This window comes from Condylura cristata, unplaced genomic scaffold, assembly GCF_000260355.1.
Source record: "Condylura cristata isolate star-nosed mole 26May11 unplaced genomic scaffold, ConCri1.0 scaffold00009, whole genome shotgun sequence".
NCBI classification, from domain to species: domain Eukaryota; kingdom Metazoa; phylum Chordata; class Mammalia; order Eulipotyphla; family Talpidae; genus Condylura; species Condylura cristata.
In genome coordinates, this window is record NW_004567110.1 from 59,820,284 (window position 1) to 59,830,199 (window position 9,916).

General features: G+C 35.3%; 1 protein-coding gene across 1 annotated transcript in view; it reads left to right on the forward strand.

The window, feature by feature from the left end:
• Window positions 1-9,916, forward strand: part of PXDNL (peroxidasin-like) — a 418,186-nt gene that overhangs the window by 166,437 nt on the left and 241,833 nt on the right. The window lies entirely within an intron of this gene.

Sequence of the window (9,916 nt, forward strand, 5' to 3'; positions counted from 1 at the left end):
ATATATATATATATTTGAAGAATCTAAGACAAAGAGTGGCTAAATAATTGACCTATAGTCCCCATGGATAAAAACAATAAAAATGGCTGAAAATGCATTACATTTTGTCTCCAAAGCCCATGTCTCCCCTATATACACATGGGTCTCTTTATTTGTGATTCTATGGAGACCTTTAAAAATGTTTATTTGCTGGAAAAACTAGAATGTTATTAGTAAACTCTGATAATGGGATTTAACATATAAACATTCATTTTATTATAACCATATTACAACCAAGTTTTAGGCTTTCGAATTTTAGATTTAATTTACATGTGTACTTTTCCTATATGGTTTCTTCTCATAACTGATACCTGAGTGTGCATACTTTATGATAATATATCTGATTGTGATGATTTGAAATCATTAAGTAAAAAAGGATTGCCATTTATTCTCTATTAATTAATGAAGCACTGGTTCTAAAACCATAGTGTGCTAAAATGCTTCCTTGAATGCTTATAGATATGAAAATAGCTGGTCTTCTTCCCCTGAGATTCTGATTGAACATTTCTCAGGAGGGAACCAAGGGTTTTCATTTTTATGAATCTCTAGGGGATATGATACTGGGAGCAGTATAAATGACACCTGTCACCACTGAACACTGTGATAGTTAGGTAATAAATACTCAGCTATATTATTAGTTGGTAAAAATATTAACATTAGTAAATGTTATCACATATTCTCTTTTTAGCAAATTGATACTTTCAAAGATTTTTGAGGAATTTAACAAAATGTTAATCTCTGTTGGGGGTTTAGCCATATTTTGGAGTAACATTAAGTTATTTAAGTATATATATTTAATTATTTATGGAAAATCTCCCTCTTCATTAGAAACCACATTTGTAATTAATCTGTGTCTAAATATTTTCATTACATAGCAATAATAAAATATGATTTCTGATGTTATTTAAAAGCTCACTCTATACTAGTTGCTTGATTCTTTGCTACCATACTGGGTGGTGAATGTTAATATTTCCATCTTATAGATAAAAAAAACTGTGATGTGATTTATCTACAGGCATAGAACTGGAAAGCATTTCAGCTAGTCAGGGTTCAACAAAACATGTGATACATTAAATGCTGAGTTACTTTATTTACATAATAGTTCTCTGTAAGGCTGGTTCTTTGGAACAAATGAAAGATGATGGATTATCTAAGTTGTATTGTGTAAAAGAAAAATAAATGAGGTATGAAACAAAAGAAAATTTTGTTAGACAATGAGGTAGGGAACCCAAAAATTCTGAGTTCTGAGGACCCATGAGATTTATATTTTACTGTAAATAAATTCATGAAAACTAAATTTTTGCATTAGTGTAACATCTGAATTCCTAGTTGTACATTTTAGGAAACTACCAAATTATCAAATTAAGTAAGAATTATCAAAACTTAAGAAGTTTCTCAAACATAATTTAGTTAGAAGATGTGATGTGATGTTTTATATGATATGAAGTCTTCAGTATGATGCATTATATAGTGATGATGAATTAGTCACCATTTCATTCACTTATTTGTATATAATAACCTAGAACACTTTCTTTTCTCTAAAAACTTAAAAGTATGTTTAATGGTTTGCCAGAGGTTATTTTTGCATGTAGCTATACTTTATATTTGATGTTCTTTAAGGTTGTCATATGGTGTAGCTTGGGATCAATCTAGCAGAAAATATTAGCATAATTTTCTGTCAGAGGTATGTAGTAGAGTTTAATGCAAGACATTAATTTCTGGGGTAATAGAAATATAAGATTAAACTTAACTTTTTACCAACTATTAGCAATAAGATTTTAGTTGTATCACTTTGTATCCTTTTTTTATTTTTAGCCATACAGAAGTGGGTTACAGGCCAGAGGTTCAGGGACAGTGAGAGGATTCACCAGAGACAGAGTGGGAAGCAGAACAGGCAGATTAATGAAGTACACTGTTGTGGAGATGAGCGGGCAAGACAGGCGACGTCTGCCATCCCATTTAGATCACCTCTAGGGTGGGGATCTAACTTGCACTGAAGCTCCCACGGGCTTGGCTTAGCTTTGCAGTACAGTGCTCCAAACCGCTGGACCACCAAGGAGGGACACTTTGTAAATTCTAGACTTCATAAATTCCTCTTATTATATTTCTTATTGAGGTAACCTTGTTTTATAATGCTTCATATAATTAAGGGATTCTTTGTAATTTACTTACCTTTTTTTTTTTTTTTTAAGATTCACTTATTTAAGTATTCAGAACTGGGATACAAGCCAGAGGTGGTGAGAGGATTCACCAGAGACAGAATGGGGAACAGAACAGGCAGACCAATGAAGTACACTGCTAAGGGGAGCAGCGGGCGGGTCAGGAGATGTCTGCCACGCCATGTGGATTTAACTTGCCCTGAAGTGGCTGTGACTAGCTTGAAGTGCTGTGTCCTTACTCCTTGCACCATCAAGGAGGGTCCTGTAATTTACTTTTAAGATGAAAAGATAACCATATGTGTGTTTATGCTGATGTGGTTGGTATCATACATCATACAATCCATTCAGGTGAAAACACCTCAAAGATCTGGATAAAATATGAAAAGTGACTATTTGAAAGTTTCAGGTGACAATCAAATAATACAGGAATTAAGAAGCCAAATCCAGGTATAGAAGAGAAGTTTACTGAACTGATTCACACCTCTGTGGAACTTTTTCTTCCCTGGTCCTATGTCAATTTGAAATGCATATGAAGCTTAAGAGAAGGAGGTAGCCCAGAATTCAATCTCATTTATCTGGGGAGACAGACATTAGAGTTAAGACAACAAAGGCAACTATTATAGAAGTAGAAAACCAAAATATCTGAGATAATGCAGTTGTAGAATAGTTAGATAAATGTTTGGTTAGTGATTTTAATTCAGGTATTTGCCAACTTAGAACCTGCACACAAGAGGTGACACTATCAAGAAACCAAGAAGAAAGAAGCTGTTAAAACAAAACAAAACAAAATCATCCATTTTGGTAGATTTAAGGTACTAGAGAAAATTCAGAGTTTAGTCTTGGATAGACACATTCAATGGAATATACCTTGTTCACTATCTTATACCACAGAAAAAAATCTACTTAGACTATATTAGAGTTGAATGTAAACCTGAAATTGCAACTTAAAACCTGAGAAAATTCATAATTTGTGTATATATATCCATATGTTCACAATTACAAGACACATTTATGTATGGAGTATAAAAACAGCAGAGTTTATTTACAGTGAGTCACATAGATGAATAAATAAGTCTTTTAAAAGATTTACTTATTTATGCTTATAAGAAGTTATAAGAACTTATGTAGACAAGATGAGGGGGGGCAGTTGAGAGGATCCACCAGAGATAGTGTGGGAGAAGATCTACTGAAATATACTGTGGCAGGGAGCAGTGGGAGAGACAGAGGAGGTCTGCTGCACCATGTAGTTTAGCTCCTTGGCCAGGTATCAAACTCATGTTGCAGTGGCTGGACATAGTTTGATAGTGCTGTGTTTTTAACCCTTGTGCCCCTAGGGAGGCTCTGAAAAAGGAGTTTCTAAGGTCAAAAATGGCATCTGTCCCATCTAAGATAGTGTCTGCAGTAAACCAACCAAATGTTGCTTAAGCAATGTTAATGAATGGCTCATTGATGAATGGAAGACCAGGATCCAACTCACAGTGGCAACTGGAGGTAAACACAGGTTGGATTTCTAACACAGTACTGTAGCAGTTAGATGCATCTATTCAGTGGTTGAACTGCTCTTTGGAGTGTCCAGGCATAGACTAGTGGTGCTTGTCAGTGCCATCTGCAAACCAGTTTCCCTAATGAACATCAATGCAAAAACTCTCACAAAATTTTAGCAAACCAGTGTTTTAAAAGGATTATCATCATGACTAAATTGGATTTATGTACAAACACAAGTCTTGTTCATCATCCAAAATAGTTCAATAGAATGCATAACATAAATAAACGGAATGCTTAAAATCATGTGATTATATCAATAGGTGCCAAAAAAGCCTTTGATAAGATTCAATATCCATTATGAAAATTCATGAAAAAAAAAATGGGATAGATGGAACAGACCTTAACATAGAAATGTCATAAAAAAAAAGAAATGTCATATATGACAATCCCACAGCTAACATCATTTTCAATAGTGAAAAATGGAAACTTTTATTCTAAGTCAAGATGAGGCTATCTGATATCAGCAGTACTAGTGAGCATAGTATTAGATGTCCTACCTATAGAAGTTTGACAAGAGAAAGAATATACAAAATTATATAAAAATATAAAAGAAATCAAAATTGAAAAAGTAGAAAAAAGCTATCTGTGTTTGCAGATGTCATGATATATACATACATAACCCTAAAACTCAACTAAGAAACTAACTTAATAAGGTTACAAAATCATACCCAAAAATCAGTTGCCTTCCTATAGAGAAAGAAATAAAGAAGACAATCACATTTACTATTGCAACACAAAGAAATAATTTACTACAATTAAACAAATGAGGTGAAAAATATATAAGAAGAAAATTATGACACTGTTAAAAGAATTAGAAGGTAATACAAAGAAATGGAAAAATATTCCTGTTCTTGAATTGGCAGAATTGACATTTTGAAATAGCTATTTTACCCTGAACAATACACAAATTAAATGAGATTTCAGTCAAAGCATCAAAGACATTCTTCAAAATATGTATATAAAAGAACCCTCCCTGGTCGCGCAACTAGTTAGGACGCAGAGATACAAGCTGGACACAGCCACCTCAGTGCAAGTTCAATCTCTGGCCCATAGGTGATCCACATGGTGTAGCAGACCTTTTCTGTCTTGCCTGCTGCTCCCTCAGCAGTGTGCTTCATCAGTATGCCTATTTTGCTCCCCACTAAGTCTCTGGTGAAACCTCTCACTGCCCCATACATCTGGCCTCTATCCCAGTTCTGTATGCACAAATAAATAAATCTTCAAAAAACATGTAAAGCATTAATGAAATTCAATGAAAACACAAAAGGCCCTGGAATAACCAAATCAACCCAAACAAAAATGAGAAAAATTTGTGGCAATAAATGTGACTTCAATGTATACCTCAAAGTCATAGAAATCAAAACAACATGGAATTGCAATAAAACCAGACACACAGATTAGTAGAATATATATGAGAGCCTGAAAATGAACCAATATTTATATTGAAAGTTAATCTATGACAAAAAGGCCAACATACACACTGGATAAACTTTCAATAGTGTTGAAATAACTGGAAAACCACACACAAAACAATAATACTGGATTACTCTCTCATACCTTATAGCTATCAACTCAAAATAGGTAAAACATTTGGATGTTAGGCAAGAAACCATTATATAACAGAAGAAAATAGACAAATCATTCCATTCTATTTACCTCAGTTGTCTTTATGGATTCATTTCCAATGCAAGAAAAAAAAAAAGACAATAAACAATTGGGACTGCATCAAACAAAAACATAAATAAGACAAAACCTCTTTACAGTGAAATAAATTGTCTCTAAAACTAAGACATCTTACTGAATGGGACAAAATATTTAAACAGCATCTATCTGACAAGGGTCTAATATTAAAGTTACTAAATACTTATACTATTCAACAAAAAGTAAACAAAGACACAGTAAGAAATTGGAAAATGAGCAATGTTGTCTATTCTCCAAAGATGACAGACAGATATCCAATAGGCACATGAAAGAATACTCACCAACACTTGTCTTCAGAGAAATACAAATCAATACCACACTGATATACCATTTCACACTCTGAGAACAGCCATATTGTTGGCAAAGATGTGGTGAAGTGGAACATTCATACACAGGTGGTAGCAATATAAATTGGTTCAACCACTTGGAAAACATTAGGGAGGTTTCTCAAAACATTAAAAATGGATCTACCATATGTCCCAGCAATTCCACTCCTAGATATCTACCTGAAAAATACAAAACCTCTAATTTAAAGGAAATCATGCATTCCCATGTTCATTGCATTATTACTTACAAGGATCAACCTAGAGAAACTAACTATGTACCCCAAATCAGAGGAGTTGATCAAGAATATGTGGTGTATATACACAATGGAACACTACTCAGTTATTAAAAAAAAAAAAAGAAATCTTGTCACTTCTGACATGGATAGGACTAATGTGGAGTATAAAAAGGAGAAAGACAACACCAGATGATGTCACTTATATGTGGAATATAGAGAAATAAAACAAAGCATCAGATAAAGCCAAACCAATAATAAATCCTAAGAACTCCGACTGTGGAATGGAATCTAGCAGATGGGAAGGGGGAGGGGCAAGAACAAAGTAGGGTGGGAGCAGAATGGACTCCAGTGGTAGACTAAAATGGAGGAGATCCTGTACCTTTAAAAAGAAATGCTAAAAACCAAAGTTACCTTAAAAAACTTTTTTTTCAACTAGTCACTATTTTGCTTTATAATACAATCTCTAAGATGTAGTATACCTATTGGTGAACTGAGAGATTAATAACTGGGTTTTAATCTTTCAAACAATGTATCACCTATAAAATTGATCACTGATGACTTTTCTAAAGTCCATACAAAATTAAAAAAATGTATTGTACGTATGTTTCATATGAAGTATTGAGGTATATGGTTTATAATGAGTAAATATGGACCTTAAGTAAATTGTATTAAAACTAGGAAACAGTTTCTTCATCTACTAATTGTAGGTGTTATGCCTTCTAAGTTTTAAAATTTTACTTATCTACTAATAGAAAAAAATATGCTGTAGTAGACACACTTTCATGAGGGAAATTATTAAAATTCTTGCTTAAAAATGAAGTATATTTAATGAGAAAGTTTCAAGTTATATAATAGGTATGTTACTCACCAACTCTCTACTTTGAAGTTCAATAGGCTGTTTCAGAATGATGAAAAAAATGACAACTCTAACAATGCCAGACTTTACGTTGCTATGTCAACTGCTGTCATGTTTTTCTTCAGTGTGTCTTATCTTAGTAATTGAATAAAATTAGAAGCAAAGAGAGTTCTTTTCCAGAAGACTTATTTTAACATGGCAATTTTATTTCTTTATCAGAAATCCTTTAACAATTGGAGCTGAGATATTTGGGCCTCTATTAATTAATTTTTCCATCCTCCACCTTTAAATTATTCATTAGTGTGTTCCAACTATTAGAGAAATAAAAGAAATCAAGTCCAGAAGTAGGAAGTGTTTGTTTTTACCAAAATCTCAATATTTTTATAATTTTATTGACATTTAATTAACATAGGCATTATTTTATTTTCAGATGTAAAACAAAATGATTCAACATTTGGTTATGGTGCAATATTATCACTATAGAACAGTTAGTCAATCGTTGCCATGATAGCTACTTTTTTCTAGAAACTTTCAATATGCAACTCAATATTTTAAATATAGTCAAAATGTTGTCCATTATATCTCCATGACATTGATTTTATAGCTGGAAGATTGTACCTTCTGACCTTCTTCACCTGTTTCATCCCCTCCCAACACCTTGCATCTGGCAAACACCAGTAGGTTTTCTATATTATAACTTTGTGTTTTTGGTGCTGTTGTTTTACAAGATTCCATATATGAGTTAAAATGTATGGGATTTGTCTTTGTTTTAATTACTTACTTATCATACTGCATTCAAGTTCCACTCATGTTATTGCCCATGGGGTGTTTTTATTCTTTTTTAATAGCTGAAACATTTCTATTGCACACACAGACACACAAACACACACCATTTTTTAATTTGTCAAAGGACTCTTAGTATTTCCATATCTTAGTTGCTAAATATAATGCTGTAATGAGTATGGGGAGCATACATTTCTTTTCTACATTCCTTCATTTTTATTATAAATTATTCCACTTTATTTTAATTTAAAGGTTTATTTTTATTTATGCATACAAGAGCTGGGGTGCAGGTGAGAGGTGTGTGTGGAGGATGAGAGGACTCATCAGACACAGTGGGGGGCAGAACAGGCAAGGGTACTGAAATGCACTGCTGAGGCAAGCAGTGGAGAGGCAGGAAGGGTCTGCTACACTCTGTGGTTTTGCTCCCTGGCTGGGGATGGTACTCATGCTATAGTGGCTGCAGATGGCTTGGTAGTGATGAGACTTAACCCTTTTTACTTTCAAAGAGGAAACATTTTATTTTATTTTTGACATAGTTCTTAAGTGTGGTAAAACACAGAATCATTATAACATGTGTATTCTTCTACCTCTTTCACAGGGACTCTTGTCATTGCATTTACATTTACTCAGATAATCCAGGATGATCTCCCATCTCAAGATCTTAGTTTAATCACACCTCTTAAACACCATTTTCTTTAATAGCTAATACTACAAGAATATAAGAATCATGACCTGAATAAGGGTGGCCATTATTCAGCCTATTGCAGAAAGGAAAATGTTTATTATTATCATTAATTATGGTGCTGATAGTTGCAGTAGCAGCAACAGTAATAATAGTATATAGTCAGAGATACCATAATTCTGAATTGGTAAGGAAGAATGACATCTAAAAGAACTATACTTTATGTGACTTTAGAAACTAACATTATAAACGTGTAAATGGAAACATTATTTAAATTCCATATCATACCATCTAAGAATGAAATACTACATACTTTAGAATGTATCTATTGACATTAAAAATAACTTAAAGTGACTTCTGGAAGACAGCGGCAGAGTAAAGACTCCGAGATCATGCGTCCAGGTTTGCATAGTAATTGAGGACTGAAAGCGGACTATCGACTTACTGCGAGTTTCAACCCAAATGAAAACACCCTGGACTCACTAGAAGGTAGATAACTGAGGGGGAATCCGCGATTGGGGACTTCCCTTGGGAACTCCCGGAAAACCCAGGCACCTGGAAGTTCGGTGGGCTGCAGGACCGCTTTGTCCCACACCAAACCCTGGAAGTGAAGGGGGACAGCTCAGCTCAGTGAGTGGAACCCAGGCTGCGGAAAGACTGCAAATCTGATCCGCAACACCTGGGTACAGGGAAAAACCGCTGAAACTGCAGACCCTATCAGGAGTGCCTGAGCACCAGGCAAAGCCACTGATCAGCTCGACAGCTTGAGAACCGGCAAGATGGCATCAGAATAAAGACGCCGAGACGACTACATCCAAACTCGCACAGGAATATATAAAAACAGAATATAGACTTACATGCTACCAGTTTCAACCCAAATGAGAGTGCCCTGGACTCACTGGAAGGAAAATAACCGAGGGAGAATCAGCGATTGGGGAATTCTCATAAGGGAAGCCACACAGGCAGGATTAGCTGAACCCTGCAACTCTGATAGGGGAACGCCAGTGGCTTCCTGCTCATTCGGCTCCTTTAAAAATCTAGGCGCCCAGATGCCAGGAAGCTCTGCAGAGGGAAACTGCCTGCGGTGGCAGCTGCAGCTGCTCAGCAGCTTTTTACCCCAGTCCCGCTATAACCCTGGAGATAAACTGAGACAATACAGCTAGGGAGAGGAAACCAAATTGTGGGAAAAGGCTGAAGCTCGGAAACAGAGACCCAAGGATATGCCACAGAAGTGTTGCTGACCTTTGCCCCAGCAGTCCATACAAAGCCCTAGATATAAACTGAGACAACAGAGCTAGGTGAGTGGATCCCAAACTGCTGCTGGGGTGCTGGGGAAAAAACAAACAAACAAACAAACAAAAACTGCTCTACTTAGAGCCCGGGAGGCGGAGAAGAGGAACTGGCAATTGGGGCCCCTCTAGCCCTACCCTCATCTCCTGCCCCCACAACAGAGATCTGAGACTAGGCAACATTAGGGTTTGGTCAGGTCTTGGTGCCATTCTTAAGGCATGGTCAACAAGACTCACAATGTCCCTGAGTTAAAGAGGGGAAAAAACAAAAACAAAAAAACAGTTACACAGGACACAACC